This window comes from Papio anubis, chromosome 4 (genome assembly GCF_008728515.1).
Source record: "Papio anubis isolate 15944 chromosome 4, Panubis1.0, whole genome shotgun sequence".
Lineage (NCBI taxonomy): Eukaryota > Metazoa > Chordata > Mammalia > Primates > Cercopithecidae > Papio > Papio anubis.
This window is the reverse complement of record NC_044979.1, coordinates 47,080,406-47,098,124: the sequence shown is the minus strand read 5'-3', so window position 1 is coordinate 47,098,124 and position 17,719 is coordinate 47,080,406. Positions and strand designations below refer to the sequence as shown.

Sequence of the window (17,719 nt, the reverse complement as noted above, 5' to 3'; positions counted from 1 at the left end):
CTTTTAAATGTACATGTTTGGTCTCGATGGTTTAAGATGTGAATTTGATCTAATCAGCCTTGGATATTTTGGGAGAATATAGCCTTCAAAAATGTTTTTAAGTCATCATGTAATTCTTAAGTATTTTCAACCCATGCACATGTGCATGCACATAAATGCACAGAACACTTACTGAAAATATTCTTTCATATATATGTAAAAATATACTAAGTGTGTTGATTTATCCTTTTCTACCTACAGCTTACTGTGGCACAAAAATCCAAAAAGAAGCCCTTGCAAACATGATTTAATTTTATCGACACACCTTGCATCAATTTTCTAATTCAAATTCTACATGCAATGGTTAGGATTCATTCTAAAATGCTTAAATACTGTAGAGTAAATTTGATAGGATGTCCTTCCCCCCACCATACACACAACAATTTAAAGGTTCTAGGATGGGTAAATGACTCTGCTCCATAACTAGTTATCGCTGCCTTCAATGTGTGACTTCTGTCTCTAGGTCCAAGACCGCAGCTACAGTTCTTCCCATTTTCAGCTGGCAGTGAGGGGAAAAGGCTCTAGTGCAGGGCAAGCAGCTATGAGTTGTCCCAGAATTTGCATACATCACTTATGATCACTTGCTATTGGCTTGAATTTAGTCACATGGCCATTCCTAGTTTAAAAGGAAGCTAAGAAATAGTCTCTGCTGTAAGCCCAGCTAAAATACAGGGGTTCTAGCACAAAAGGAAGGAGAAAATGGATACTAGGGGTTTAGCAATCTCTACCAAATCAGTGACACCTGATGTGTGAAAGTTTACTAGTTTTTCCACAGTTAACTCAATCTTTGTTTCAATGAAGTACAGAGAGGAATGTCTTGTTGAACAAGCAACCTCTTCCTGTTAGCTCCTTTCAGAGGAGAGAGGCAGTAGGCATTAGATAGAATCAAGAATATGGGGGCGAAGAAAGAACATAGGAGCTATGTGGGTTATGTGGGTTTATAATCCAAGCTTTGATATTTACTGGCTCTGTGTAAGTAAATTACTTTTCGTGTGCTTCAGTTTCCTCATTAGGATGATAGGAAAGAAAGTAGCTGGAATAGTGTTTGGGTTATAGGATTCACCCAGTTAATACTTATTGTATCTACTGAGGGTAATTATTAATAATTCCTTTTAGCTAATATTTTTTTTTTTTTTGAGACGGAGTCTCGCTCTGTCGCCCAGGCTGGAGTGCAGTGGCCGGATCTCAGCTCACTGCAAGCTCCGCCTCCCGGGTTCACGCCATTCTCCTGCCTCAGCCTCCCGAGTAGCTGGGACTACAAGCGCCCGCCACCTCGCCCGGCTAGTTTTTTGTATGTTTTAGTAGAGACGGAGTTTCACCGGGTTAGCCAGGATGGTCTCGATCTCCTGACCTCATGATCCGCCCGTCTTGGCCTCCCAAAGTGCTGGGATTACAGGCTTGAGCCACCGCGCCCGGCCTTAGCTAATATTTTTAATAAAATATTCTGAAATTGTTGTTTGTATTGTTCTACTATGAGAAGTACTTTTCAAAAAGCAATCATGGCCCTGTTGAGTTGATTTCATCTCTCATCTTCTGAAACTTTTCCAACTTCATTTCTTCTTACTTTTCCCCTGTGTTTCTTTTCATTCCCAACACCTAGCTACTTCCTGCCTTGGCTCATTCTGTTTCTTCTTTTCAATGCCTTCCAGACAATTCATACTCAGAACTTTTTCAGACTTTCATCTCAAATTATTCCCCAAGCAACTCATGATTGGAGATGTCTACTCCCACTGCTCGAGTACCTTAGGCTTCCCTACATTGGAGATGACCATTTTTACCATCCTCTCTTGTACTAGTTTATATGGCATTCTGGTCTCTCTGGCTGACACTATTAACTGCCTCCCAAATATCCACTGCCCTCTTTTGCTTGCTATTAGAAACCCAATTTTATTCAAGGCAGCGATATGTTCACCAAGTGAAGTGTTTACTATCCTAGCCTACCTTGCAGCTAGGGCTAACTGTGCAACAGTTCTGGCAAATGAGATGTACTGGTGTCTGTTTAGGGATTTGGGAAATTTTTACTTATTAAAAGGGGAGATATTGTTAAAGAAAATTATCCTGACACTAGTTAAAACAGTAAGACGGGCTTTATTCAGGAGTATTGTAATAGGTGTCAACACAATCACAATAGGGGAGCTTTGTCAAGCTCAACTCTGAATACAGTAAAGATGCCTGGGGACTTACAGCCAATGAGAAGGATGAGCGGTTAGTGGATGGAAAATAACTCAGAGGAGATCTCAAGGGTAGGGGGATTCTTGCTAAACTGACCTGACAGCATTCTTGCTGAAGACAGGCCAGGGTGATCAGATATCAAGGATGGGTGATGAGGACTTTTTGATCAGACTGAGATATCAGGGGACCTAGTTGAAATAAAGCAAGGACCTAGTTGAAAAAAGGGCTTGGAATTCCTACCTAGAGCAATCAGGCAAGAGAAACGAATAAAGGGCATCCAAATTGGAAAGAAGTAAATTATCCTTGTTTACAGATGATATCATCCTATATTTGGAAAAAGACTCCACCAAAAAACTATTAGAACTGATAAATTCAGTAAAGTTGCAGGATAAAAAATCAACATACAAATATCAGTAGCATTTCCATATGCCAACAGGTCACAACCTGAAAAATCAAGAAATTAATCTCATTTACAATCACTGCAAATAAAATACCCAGTAATTAAAGAAGTGAAAGTTCTCTACAATGAAAACTATAAAATATTAGTGAAAGAAATTGAAGACGACACAAAGAAATGGAAAGATATTCCATGTTCATGAATTGGAAGAATTAAGGTTGTTAAAATGTCCATACTTCCCAAAGCAATATACAGATTCAATACAATCCCTATCAAAATACCAATGACATTCTTCACAGAAAGAGAAAAAGGAATCCTAAAATTTATATGGAGCCACTAAAGACCCAGAATAGCCAAAGCTATCCTAAGCAAAAAGCAAAGAGGGCTCAGAGAGACTTTGTAAACATAGCTGTTTTGTTCCTCCTCCTACCATTCCCCATTCACCCTCACCTTTCTTATAACCTGGATCTCTGATGTCTGAAACTGCAGCAGTAATTTTGTGTTCACAAAGAAATACACAGGAGGAAAAAAGCACCTTCATTAAGGAGGGTGTAATGAAAATAAAGAGCTGGAGCTCCTATTGGCATCATTGGTCAGTAAACAAATGCCAGCAGCCACCTGAGTCTTCATTTGTCTTGTCTTTGCATTTTTCAGCTGATAAATCTACCATTTTCACCTATTTCCGGTGTCCCTCCCACCTCAGGTGAAATTTCTGTCCTATTTGGTTCCAGAGTTAATAATATTGGAAGCAGAAACTACTTTAAATTTATTCCTGCTTTAGATCCCACCCCTTCACTCTAGCATTGACTTACTCTAGCAATTGACCTGACCTGGCATGGGTAGAGTACCCAGCACTCTACATGAGGCTCCAGAATTGCATCCTCAGTGTACCTGCTTCATCTTTCATCTGAGATGTGATATTCTGGGGACAATTATGGGCTTCTCAGTTGTTCTCTGAAAAGATTACTTCCACCTCTTACCTGTTTTATGTGAATAAGCTTCTGAGTCTTTGTTCTAAGCCCAAGTCTTCCATGTGAGTGTCAGTTTATAGAACTGGACTTTTTACGCTCCCATTCCTGACTCCTGCTGGACATTGGCTGTCTCTAACCCTGGTCTAGAGGCTGGCACTCTTTTCCCCTTGAGAAAGCCTAATAGACACCAGTGTTAGCCTCCTGAGCATCCATGCTCTTTGGTTTCCCTGCAGACCTGTGGTGGCCGCCTACCTTCTCATCCTGAACCCAAAGCATGGATAAACCATGCATAAGCCATGATTGGAGATGTCCATAACATTTGGACTTTGCGTGTGTTTTTAAAATCTAGATTATGCTCAGCTGTTAGCTTTTACAGCTGATCAGTTACCCCAGCAGAAAGTCTGACCTGTAGGTGATTCTAGTGTCATACCAGTCCCATTGCCTGGTCTCATTACAAGAAAATGATCACATCTTAGCTACAAATCCTTTGATACTTTGATAATAATTCTAGTTACTTGGGATTTGTGGTTTTTCCTTTTAATAATACCATTGAGACCCTGAGGGTTAGTTAATTCTTTTTAAATTTTTAAAAAATGAACTCTGAGGTTATTTATGAACATGTAATAGTCTAATAATAATTGTTGAATGAATGGAAAATGAGTCACTAAGTCCAGGGAAACCTGTAGGTCAGAATAACAACAGTACTTTCTTTTCATATTTCTGTCTTCTGAACAGCTTCAGGGAGTGTGGCCTGGTTGTAATTGATAATGAAAATAGGAGACTTTAATTCTTTCTAGTGCTGTCTTGTTTGATTAGCACCACAATTTGTGTCCAGTAGTTACATGGAAAAAAACAGTTATCTTGGCATTTAAGCTAGTAATTCCAAATGTGACACAAATGACCTGGACACTGCTTGTAGTGGAAAATATGAAAGAGGCTTAATGTAAAATCCAACCTTCGAGGCCTTTTGTGGCCACTTCTGCTACTCAGCATCCACTCATGCCTGACCGGCACCATTCCCTGGTTTTAATCCACGTATCTGGTTTGCCAGCTGTTTCTTGGCTCATTAAATTTGACAAGGTTCCCAAGATGGTGAAACTAAGCCTCCCTGGTACTTTTTTTTTTTTTTTTAAACTAGGGAGAGAAAAGAAACATTTTCATCTTCTCATTGCAGTTTTTAATGAAATGTCATTTTTTTTCTTGTTATATGTGGAGTGATGTCAGTGAAAAAGTGCTGGAACGTGAAGAAAAAGCAGGATTAAAAAATGGTAGAAAGAATGGCAAGCTGCTATATAGAGACTTAAAAATAAACGGAAGGGCCCACTTAGGACCAGTGGATGAGGAAAGCTATCTCAGAGGTTGTCCCACCATGGGCTTGAGTCAATCACAGTTTATCTGATTCACTTTCAGTTCTTTGGAGACAGCAATGTTTGTAAATTCGGTTCCTTTCTATTGAAGAAAAGCTTTTGAGCCATGCCAAACAAGGGTCCTGTGATGAAATCTACAAAGGCCTTGAACTGAAGCCTCCCAAATGAAGGCTAAGGTCTGAAGAAGACTACTTTACACTGTGGGTCAGTGAGTGAGCCAGGGGACCTTACTTCACTTTTCTTTTTTTTTTTCCTATAGATTCTGACTCTACAGAATAAGCAACAATTGAGTATTTTGACCACCAACAACAAAAACATCAAAAGTCTTTAAGTACATAAGCAATAGAATATTGTAGTGTAGAAAATTGCAAGTAATAAAACAGGTAAGATAAAAAGTACCTGTATTCCAAAGAAAAGTACATCAAAGGCCATTATAGCAAGTTACCTTACAACAAACATTATAGTCATTTGCTGCCCTGTGTTCTGATTTCCAACTTTCACCTCCCCTCAACATCAGCTACTCATTTCCATGGCATTGTCTGGACTACCGATCACCCAGAACTACTCCAAAATGACGATATGTAACATTCTACCCTTGGCTCATCACTTCCTCCTTCCAGCTCTCCCTCCTTCCATATCCCTTTATCCTTCCACATCTGCCCTTATCCAAACCTCCAGTCACGTTCCTCCAAGTCTATCAGAGCCCCAAAGTTTTGAACCAAGATGAAGGCAACCTTCATTCTGCCTTCCTGGAAGCTAGAGTTTGGCCACTGAATGCTGTTGGAGAAAGTCGCAAAATCACACCAAATGGTGCTATCACAGATTCATGATCTCTAATCTCAGCTGGCCTTCCACATGGCCCAGGAATTCTTACATATGTTTAGACATCATTAGCTCCAACAAGTGTGGCCCAACCTTCACAACTCTCCTCAGGCCCCCTTTACCAGTTCACTTACTCTCAGCAAATAATTCTCTTCCTGCTACATGAATAAAACAGGGTCACCGTATCTCTAAAACTGTTGATCTGTATTCAACACCAAGAGCTCCAGAGAAAGAGGCATCCCTCTTCCTGTTTAAGACCAATCTCTTTCCTGTACCCTGAATCCCATTTGCATCCTCAGGAACATCTCCATCTACTCTACAGGCCGACTATTTCTCTCCCAGACACATCCTATTATTTCTATTGCAGATCTCTTATTTGTCCTCTCTGCTTCTCTGCCTTTAGTAAGATTCTCCTTACTGAAGACCTGTAGGAGCCTCTTGCTGGTCTTCCTGCCTCTTCCGTTCTTTGCTTCTCCCAGTCCACCCTCATCACCTATGAGTAATCTTGCATAGCAATACTAAAACATAAGCCTGACAAGTCTTTCCTCCATTCTTAAAATCCTTTAGGGGCTCCTTATCACCACTAGGAAAAAAGTTCAAACTCCCTGGCATATCATGCCCTTCATAACTGGGTCTTTCCCTAACCTCTCCAGCTCTATCTCTTCTCTGTTTGCCACTTGATGCTTCTGCAATCAAAACCCTCTTTCTCTCCCTTACATACTACTATCTTCCAGGTCTCTGCTTATGCAGGTATCTCTTCCTGAGATGTCTTTTCCATGTCTTGTCATTCCTGATTGGTCAAAGTCTTTCATAAAAGGCTGCCACCTCTGTGCTGCCTTCTCTACCCCCACTTCACCTTATAACACTCTATTCTAGGTTAAATGCCTTGGCGTTACAATAGCATCCTCCTCATGATTCTTTTCTAGTCTCTATCATGCCTGTATCATTTATTCATCTATTAAGCTGTTTATTTCTTTACACAAATTAACTATAGAAAAATTGAAACTGGCCGGGCACTGTGCTGAGGTCAAGAGTTCGAGACCAGCCTGACCAACATGGTAAAACCCCGTCTCTACTAAAAACACAAAAATTAGCCGGAGTGGTGCATGCCTGTAATCCCAGATACTCAAGATACTGAGGCAGGATAATCGCTTGAACCCGGGAGGCGGAGATTGCAGTGAACCAAGATCATGCCACTGTATTCAAGCCTGGGCGACAAGAGCGAAACTGTCTCAAAAACAAAAACAGAACCCCCAAAAACCCCTATAATTTTCTATCTAGATTTAACAATACTAAGTTTTGGTATATATTCTAGTATATATTTCTAAGTATATATATAATTCTTTGATAGTGGGTTGACAAATACTGTTTTATAGCATAAATTTTTCAGATAGCATTATAAATAGCTTTTCACGACACAAAAAGACATCTACGTCATAATTTTTAATAGCTACTGAGCAGCATTACATTGTATGGATATTTTATTAAAGCCATTCTCCATTCTTAGTAACTTAGAATATTACAAAGTTTCATTATTATAATCTACATTGCGATGATTATGCATAAATATTTGTATGTGTATTTGATAAGGATATTTTCTTACAATCAACTCTTAGAGGTAGAATTTCTGGGTCAAGGAGAATTTTAGATGGTGTTGGGAGATATTTTGCCTAATAGAAGAATCACTCTGTATTTAGATGCTGGTCTGTTTCTCTTCCTTCCCATTAGTCTGGAGCCACCTGCAAGGCGGAAACATTGTTGTGTTAGTTGCTATGTCCCTAGGACTACACTTTAAGTATCACTGCCTCATGTCAGAGTCAAGCATGTCAGAGATTCATGCCATCTGGCTGACTGCTGTTCTCTAAGAACAGGGAAACATAAAATAGGACTTCAGGATCATCAGCACCAAACTTTGTTCTACTATTGTCAAGAGAATAAATCAGCCCAACAGCATGATAAAGCAGAGTGTTTGAGACTATGTGTTAAATGGGTACACATTATGTGAAGTCAACCTTTATGAGCTCTGTCACTCATTTGGTGATTAATAAATAGAGACATATCTGTGATATTAATATACATATATCACTAGATAATATACTTGTCTCCATTTTTCACAATTAAGAGGAAATTCCTGGAAAATGGCAACCATTATACTTCTATGAATGCCTGTAACTGTGTGCTCTTGGTAAGCCCTCAATAAATGCTTTAGTCACCCAGATGAATCTAGTCTTGATCATAAAACTGTTAGAAGGAGGGACAGGGGGCTCATTCTGCTAATGTTTTCAGCCTCTGATAAAGGGCCAGCTAAGAGAATCAGCTGCTTGCAGGACACTTGTAAAACAGAGTTGAAGGTGACTTTCCTCTGCTCAGCATCACTCACCGGTGGCAGGATGGTCTTGGCTGTGGCAGCTGGTGGGCATTTCTAGGAGTAACGTGGAAGGTCAAAGGCCATTTCAGCACCTCAAGAAAATGCACATTCGCTATTGCCACCCAGGAGTTCTTTTCAGCACTGTATCACTAATATTTTGTATATCTGGTTTGAAGAAGTTTTCTGAATGACACACAGCTTCCCACCAACTTTAAAGGATGGTGGAATTTTCTTTAAAAGCTAGTAACAGGAATATAGGGGAAAAGGAAATTAGTGTCTGGAGACATTACCCACACACCAGGGTTGCTCAAAGACTTCTGACTTGAGTTCTGTAGCAATCAAGCACTCGAGGCTCACAGTTCAAGATGAACCCCAGGCTCTTAGCCTAAAAAGTCTACAATCACAGCTGAGCATGATGAGATGGAGAAGAATTAAAACAGGTTCAAACTTACTAAATGATGTAAAATCACCACAAGAAAAATATATCCCATGAAATACTTGAGGCCAAGGTGATAACTAATCAGCTTATTTCTATAAAATGTTTTGACTCTTGCAGAGAAAAGTATTAAAAATAGTCTCTGCAAATGTTCCATCTTACTTTATTTAGAGTAATGGATGCCCTAGGCCCTAGGTCTTCTCCCACACCACTCTCTATTTGGAGAGTTGGGCTTCTACTTCTACTCTCCTTCCCTTGCTTCCCAGGCTGAGATTTCAGGAAGTAGTACAGTGAAAAAAAAAATGAGACAGCTGTAGTTTGTTAACTTTTAATTGTACAAGTAAAGATATTGGGAAAAAATCCTCTCATGTACCATCACTAACAGTTCAAAAGCAGAGGATATTGTAACGTCCTAGAAAGGTAGACTGAAGAGAAGTTCTCAACTTGGGACAATTGAGAATTTAAGACAGCATATATATCCCTATCATGTTGCTCTTATTTTTTCTTATTTTACAAAAAATTTGTGAAAACTTCATAATAGGGCAAGACTGGCATTTGGGAAACATTCCTTTAGTGTATAACAGTATGTTTTCCATGTTTCCCAAACATAGCCCTTAAAGCAGGGTTCCTCAACCCCTAGGCCATGGTACTGGTCCTTGGCCTGTTAGGAACCTAGGCCACACAGCAGGAGTTGAGTGACTAGGCCAGAGAGCATTATTGCCTGAGCTCTGCTTCCTGTCAGACCAGCTGTGGCATTAGATTCTCACAGAAGCATGACCCCTGCGGTGAACTGCGCATGTGAGGGATCTAGGTTGCGTGCTCCGTAATAAGAATCTTAGGCTGGGTGCAGTGGTTCACACCTGTAATCCCAGCACTTTGGGAAGCCAAGGCAGGCAGATCACCTGAGGTCAGGAATTCAAGACCATCCTGGCCAGCATGGTGAAACCCCGTCTCTACTAAAAATACAAAAATTAGGTGAGCATGGTGGTGGGCTCCTGTAGTCCCAGATACTTGGGAGGCTGAGGTGTGAAAATTGCTTTAACCCAGGAGGCAGAGGCTGCAGTGAGCAGAGATCGTGCCACTGCACTCCAGCCTGGGTGACAGAGTGAGACTCTGTCCTAAAAGAAAAAAAAAAAATCTAATGGCTGATGATCTGGGCTAGAACAGTTTTATCCTGAAGCTATCTCCCTACCCTGTCTGTGGAGAAATTGTCTTCCACAAAACTGGTCCCTGGTGCCTAAAAGATTGGGCACTGCTGCCTTAAAGCACTGCCTTTCTGTTTCCAGTCTGTTCTCAGGCACATTCTCCTCCTGCTCTCCTCCCCAGGCACGTAGCTTCCCTTGCTTACTCTCATCTTTTTCTTCCTCCTGCTATTCTTTTCCTCTGACCCCACAGAGCTCTGATTCCACTATGGGCCAACATCCGTTTTCTTACCTCTTACCTGTATTTCTCCCCAGTCCTCTCCTTTAAATTATATCCTAGATATCCTGATTATACCTCTTTCTTAGGGGGTTTTACCATTGCTGAGTGTGAGAGAAGGGAAGTAGCAGGATCAGCCCACCCAGTTCACACAACATCTGAGGAGATTGGCCAAGTGTACCCAGCACTGGGGTTCTGCTGGAACTCACCTATTTCACTCCTGAGGCCGCTCCTGCTTATTTTTGCCCAGGATTTTCCTGTTTCTGGGCAGTGCTTTCACTTGGTGGTTCCTTGGTCTACTTGTCTCTCCATTTCCATTGCGATGTTTTTTGGGGAAGGTAAATTATAAAACTGATAGTTATTTGGCTGAAAATCTGGAAAATTCAAAATAAAGAAATGATCACCCATAATTTCACATTATCAGTTTTTTAAGCATGCAATTTAAAAAATGTGGCCATAATCATAGCATACATGTACTTTAAATCTTGCTTTATTTCATTTCATGTATTAGTTTTTCCTCCTTGTTAGCAGTCTTCAAAAACATTCTTTAAAATACTGTTATATCCCATTTCATTGATTGTATCATATTTTATGGAACCATCTTTATATGACATTTCTTTTTTTTCAACTTTTATTTTAGGTTCAGGGGGTATATGTGCGGGTTTGTTACATGGGTAAACGTATTGCTGGAGTTTAGTGTACAAATGATTTTGTCATCCAGGTAGTGAGCATAGTACCCAATAATTTTTTTTAACCCTTATCTACTTTCCACCCCTCCACCATCAAGTGGGCACCATTGTCTATTGTTCCCCTTTGATTTTTTTGTTTGTGAGACAGAGTTTTGCTCTTGTTGCCCAGGCTGGAGTGCAATGGCATGATCTTGGCTCACTATAGCTTCTGCCTTCCAGTTTCAAGCAATTCTCCTGCCTCAGTCTCCCAAGTAGCTGGGATTATAGGCATGCACCACCACCCCTGGCTAATTTTTGTGTTCTTGGTAGAGACAGGGTTACACCATGTTGGCCAGGCTGGTCCTGAACTCCTGACCTCAGGTGATCCACCCACCTCGGCCTCCCAAAGTACTGGGATTACAGGTGTAAGCCACTGCACCCAGCCTGTTGTTAACCTCTTTGTGTCTATGTGCACTCAATGTTTAGCTCCCACTCACATGTAAGTGAGAACATGTGGTATTTGGTTTTCTGTTCTTGCATTAATTCGCTTAGGATAATGGTCTCCAGTTGCTGCAAAGAACAAGATTTTGTTAATTTTTATGGCTGCGTAGTATTCCATGGTGCATTTATACCACATTTTCTATATCCAATCCACCACTGATGGGCATCTAGGTTGATTTCAGATCTCTGATATTGTGAATAACGTTGCAATGAACATAACAAGTGCATGTGTGTTTGTGGTGGAACAATTTATATTCCTTTGGGTATACACCCAGTGATAGGATTGCTGGGTCACTGGTAGTTCTATTTCAAGTTATTTGAGAAGTCTCCAAACTGCTTTCCAGAGTGGCTGAACTAATCCCACCAGCAGTGTTTAAGCATTCCCTTTTCTCTGCAACCTCACCAACCTCTGTTAGTTTGTGTTTTTAATGGCCATTCTGACTGGTGTGAGATGGTATCTCATTGTGGTTTTGATTTGCATTTCTCTAATGATTAGTGATGTTGAGCATTTTTTCATATGCTTCTTGGCCACATGTATGTCTTTAAGACGTATCTGTTCATGTCCTTTGCCTACTTTTTATTGAGGTGGTTTGCTTTTTCCTTGTTTATCTAAGTTCCTTATAGATTCTTGATATTATAACTTTGAAGTACATAGTCTGCAAAAATTTTCCCATTCTGTTTACTCTGATGAGAGTTTCTCTTGCTGTGCAGAAGTTCTTTAGTTTAATTAGGTCCCACTTGTCTTTGTTTTTATTGGAATTGTTTTTGGAAGCTGCATCATGAAATCTTTGCCAAAGCCTATACCAGAGTGGTATTTCCTACATTTTTTCCCTAGGGTTTTGATAGTTTTAGGTCTTATATTTAAGTCTTGAATCCATCTTGAGTTGATTTCTGTATATGATCACAGGAAGGGATCCAGTTTCAATCTTTTGCATATGACTAGTCAGTTATCCCAGCACCATTTATTAAATAGGGAATACTTTCCCCATTGCTTGTTATTGTTGACTTTGTCAAAGACAAGATGGTTGTAGGTGTGTGGCTTTATTTTCTGGTTCTCTAACCTGTTCCATTGGTCTGTTTTTCTACAGTACCATGTTGTTTGTATTACTGTAGCTTTGTGGTACAGTTTGAAGTCAGGAAGTATGATGCCTACAGCTGTGTTCTTTCTGCATAGGATTACTTTGGCTATTTTGGCTCTTATAGTTTATTATGAACTTTAGAATAGTTTTTCCTAATTCTGCAAAAAATGTCATTGGTAGTTTGATAGAAATAGCATTGAAACTGTAAATTGCTTTGGGCAATATGGCCATTTTAACAATACTGACTATTCCTATCTATATACATGGAATGTTTTTCTATTTGTATAATCTCTGATTTCTTTAGCAGTGTTTTGTAATTCTCACTGCAGACATCTTTCACCTCCCTTGTTAGCTGTATTGCTAGGTATTTTATTCTTTTTGTGGCTATTGTGAATGGGACTGCATTATTGAGTTTGCGCTCAGCTTGGACATTATTGGAGTATAGAAATGCTATGAATTTTTGTACATTAATTTTTGTATCCTGGAACTTGACCAAAGTTGAAACTGAAGTGAGTGAAATTGAGATGCGAAAATCCATACAAAAGATCAACAAAACCCAAAGTTTTTTGAAATAATAAATAAGAACAATAGACTTCTAGCTAGATTACTAAAAAGAGAGAAGACCCAAATAAAACACAACAAAAAGTGACAAAGGTGACATTACCACTGATCTCATAGAAATAACAAAAATCCCTCAGAGACTATTATGAACACCTCTATGCATACAAATTAGAAAACCTAGAATAAATTGACAAATTCCTGGAAACATACAACATTCCAAGATTGAACTAGAAAGAAACTGAAATCCTGAACAGACCAATGATGAGTTCCAAAATTGCATAAGTAACAAAAAACCTACCAACTAGAAAAAGGCCTGGGATGGAGGGCCAGATAACCAGATATATTCACAGCAAAATTCTTCAAAACATAAAGAAGAGCTGATACCATTCCTACTGAAATAAGTCCAAAAAATTTGGGAGGAGGGACTCCTCCCTAACAATCTATGAGGCCAGAATCATTCTAATATCAAAACCTAGCAGAGATACAATGAAAAAAACCTTCAGGTCAATATCTCCGATGAACATAGACTCCTGATGAACAAAGTACAAGCAAATTAAATCCAGCAGCACATCAAAAGGCGAATCCACCACTATCAAGTAGGCTTTATTCCTGGGATACAAGGTTGGTTCAACATATACAAACTAATAAATGTGATTCATTATATAAACAGAGGTAAAAACAAAGACCACATGATTATCTCAATAGATGCAGAAAAGGCTTTTGATAAAATTCAACATCCCTTCATGTTAAAAACCCTCAATGAACTAGGCATTGAAGGAACACACTTCAAAATAATAAGATCCATCTATGACAAACCCACAGCTGACACCATGCTGACTAGGCAAAAGCTAGAAGCATTCCCCTTGTGAACTAGAACAAGACAAAGATGTCCACTCTCACCACTCCTATTCAACACAGTTCTGGAAGTCTTAGCCAGAGCAATTGGGCAAGAGAAAGAAATAAAAGGCATCCAGATAGGAAGAGAGTAAGTCAAACTATCTGTCCTCATAGACAATATGATTCTATATCTAGAAAACCCCATAGTCTCTGCCCAAAGGCTCCTAGAACTTATGACTAACATTTCTATGATTTGATTTTTTTGCCTATTGTTTATCCTAATACTCATGTTCCATTTTGGAAATATTTTCTTGGCATAGGTTTACAGTAATGGAGTTATATGGCTCAAAGGACATAACTGTTTTTTAGACTCTTGATCCATATTGCCACATTTTGTTCTGAAAAAGCTATCCTAATTTAGTGCTACCAGCTATATCAATTAGTACAACTTTCACAATATTTTTTCTACAATTGGGTACATTTAGCTAATTTAATAGTACATTTTGTGGCCTGGTGCAGTGGCTCACGCCTGTAATCCCAGCACTTTGGGAGGATAAGGCGGGTGGATCACAAGGTCAGGAGATCGAGACCATCCTGGCTAACATGATGAAACGCTGTCTCTACTAAAAATACAAAAAATTAGCTGGGCATGGTGGCTAGTCCCAGCTACTCAGGAGGCTGAGGCAGGAGAATGGCATTAACCTGGGAGGCAGAGCTTGCAGTGAGCTGAGATTGGGCCACTGCACTCCAGCCTGGGCCACAGTGCAAGACTCCGTCTTAAAAAAAAAAAAGAAAAAAAAGAAAAAAAATACATTTAGCTAATTTAATTATAATTTAATATGCTAATTTAATAACACATGTTATTTGACTATAGTTTTTTTTCTGATTAGTAGAATGGTTATTTTTCCATATATTTGTTTCTGGTTCATCTTTTATAAATTATCAAAATATTTTCTCCCTTTTGCAATACTGTGTATCTTAATAGCATATTTTTAAATCAATTTGGGTGAATGAAGACATTAACATTGTTATATTTACTCCAATTGTGTGTGTTTTTTTTTTTTTTTGGTCCTGTTCTTTTATTTTGGTTATCTTAGAGAAGTTTTGAAATTTAATAGAGCTAATTCTGTCTGCTTTTTATAAATTCTTAAGCTTAAAAAGTTGCCTAACCAGGAATACAAAGGAAAGAAAGAAGAAAGTTTCCCTATTGTCTGAGGTTGGTAAATGTTACATTTGTTCTTGTCTTCAGGCCTAGCCATTGCGTTAGCTAGATAAATATGCTCGAAGGTCACAGTCAGCTCTCCTCAAGGAGGCGGCCAAATGAGACGGGATCAATTAAATATGCTCGAAGGTCACAGTCAGCTCTCCTCAAGGAGGCGGCCAAATGAGACGGGATCAACGCATGGGTAGAGAGCTTAACTCTGAAGAGAAGAGCCTCTTTCTCTGGGTTTAGATGATCAAGGATTTGGATACATTGTGAGTGCTGAGGCAGGAGGCTGAGGTAGTCCCATGTAGAGAGTGAGGGGAGGGAGAATGGGTGTGATAGGACATCCTTGCCGAATTTCTTCATTATAGACCCAAGCCCTCTTAACACTCACCATGCAATTACTAGTGTTTTTCCCCTTTGGAAATAACCTGGGACTGTTAACTGTTGTAATGCACTAAGACATATCAAGACCTTCCTGTGCTTTTATCTGAATGAGAAAATTTACATGATTGACACAAAAGGGACTTGTAAACTGTTAATAATACCTGTAAAATTCCTTTTAGAAGTCTGTATAAAAATTGTTTCTCTTGGCTCCTTACTGCTGCTACTAAAGAAGAGGAGCTTGACTGTTAAACCCTTCACAAACGTACAGGATTAAAAGTAGCTGGTCTCACTGCTACTCACTTCTGCTCTAGTAGGAGTTTCATATGCATCCAGAAACTCCTCCACTTTCATCTCCTCCTACCTGCCACACCTATGCCTTTCAGTAGACACCTGGTTGCAAACTCCGGATGTCCTTTTCAAAGAGGCCCAGATCCAGATTTGCTCTTTTATATAAAGGAGAAAAAAATACGAGAAGTGAAACCAGTGTAGTGGCATTCAAATATTGTATAATTCTTTGTCAATCTCTTAAAATGCGTCATCATACTTGCATATAGTTCTATAAAGCCACTGCATAAAATAGCCCCTTGCAACATCCCAGTCACCGGCCATTTTCACTTCTCAGAGACAACTATTTTCAATTTTAAAAATTATTTCTTAATGTTTACCTTTTATCTCTAAATAAAAAAGTTATCTTTTGTTGATACTTTTTGATTGTCATTAAGTTTTATGCATTATCTGCTAATATCCCTTTATGGAACATGAGAATTTATTTTATTCTCCACATACATGAATTCCTTTACCCTCATGCTTCCAATATAATTGTACAATAATTTGGGGCTAGACCAATTATGTTTTGTATTTCCATAACTATGTAAATATGATAAATAGCTAACTCATATAGTATATTATAGTTACATTTGCTTTCTTGTGTAAAAGGTTTTGGTTCTTTCTGGAGTTATTAGCTTTTTCTACTTGCACAGCTTTCTAGGTACCTATCTCATCCATCCCTTAACTCTTACAAAAAGGTATGTCTCCCTTTAGCAAGATTCAAACACAATGAGCACTTCATCAGCTTCATCTTCTTGGATGGAGACTGTTCATTCTGTGAGCAGACTGGGCTGTTTAGTGTGGCTGTTCAGATCATCATCCTCACTTCTAGGCTTTTGGCTCCTTAATTGGTTGTGAATGACAGAGGTAAACACTGGATAAGTAAAGTGGTACATGGGTTCAGAATTTTGGGAATTTTCTAGTATTCTACACAAATAGAAAATCTAAAATGTCTTACCAATCTCTTCTCCGGAATGAAGTGTTTTAGTAGGTGCCGTCCTAAATATAATGCCTGTTACTTTTCTTTTCATCTTCCCTTTTCACTTCATCAGGATATCAATATCCTTAGCACAAGATTCTATAAATAAAATACTTCACTGACTTATTAACCTTTCCTCAAACTTTAGGTAAGGTAGCAGTATTCCCCTCCCTCCCCCCACCAACATATTAAATAAGTAAACACACATTGATATCCAGTCTTGAAAAACTTGCCACAAAAATATATTGCTGGTGGCACTAAAACTGACATAAGACTCTCTGAACCCCCTCACTTAAAATCCTTGCCTGGCTGTTTGTATTCATCCTAAACAATTATACTGTGATTTTTACCCAATCCTACTCAAGGCCTGCTCATTAAAAGATCCACCTTAAACAAAACTCCAGAATTTCAACAAAATCTGATCTTACCCTTTGCCATAAGACACTACCAAAGCTCTGCTGAGGTGGGTTTCTCTCCCTTACGGTAGGGAGCAATGAACTCAGCCCTGTATCGTCAATAGATTGTGTTGATGACTGTGTCTTTGAGGAACTAGCAGTTAACAATTTAGAAAAACTATGTAATATATATGTGTAGAAAAAGGCAAAAGGAATATGTAAAAATATTAATAGTTATGTTTGGGGATTGGTATTTTGCTACATTTTCCAACCTATTTTTCTGGTATTCGTTTTGTTGTTGTTGTTCAGACGGAATCTCACTCTGTCGCCAGGTTGGAGTGCAGTGGTGCAATCTCAGCTCACTGCAACCTCCTCCTCCCGGGTTCAAGTGATTCTCCTGCCTCAGCCTCCTGAGTAACTAGGACAACAGGCATGTGCCACCATGCCCACCTAATTTTTGTATTTTTAGTAGATATGGGGTTTCATCATGTTGGCCAGGATGGTCTTGATCTCTTGACCTCGTGATCTGCCCGCCTCAGCCTCCCAAAGCACGAGGATTGTATGGTATTCTTACATAATGAGGGCTGGGCTTACTTTAATAAATAAGAATTCATTTCAGTACAAACCACCTTTCGATGTGCACAGATAAAACAAAGGCAAAGCTACGCAACTTGTTGTTCTCTTTGTTGTGTTTTGTAGAACAGTTAGTAACAATCCAGGGAGAAACCTACTTATGTAGGAAACTGAGCTCTTCCTATTGTAATTATGCTTGTAGAGTCCAAAACTGATG

At 39.2% G+C, this 17,719-nt stretch overlaps 1 long non-coding RNA gene across 1 annotated transcript; it reads right to left on the bottom strand.

The window, feature by feature from the left end:
• Positions 1-7,231: 7,231 nt before the first annotated feature.
• Positions 7,232-10,885, bottom strand: LOC103883172. The gene is made up of 3 exons (XR_645309.4): positions 10,201-10,885; positions 8,149-8,376; positions 7,232-7,507 (listed from the first exon to the last, which is right to left on the bottom strand). It is a non-coding gene; the product is annotated as an uncharacterized LOC103883172 (long non-coding RNA).
• Between the last annotated feature and the right edge of the window lie 6,834 nt (positions 10,886-17,719).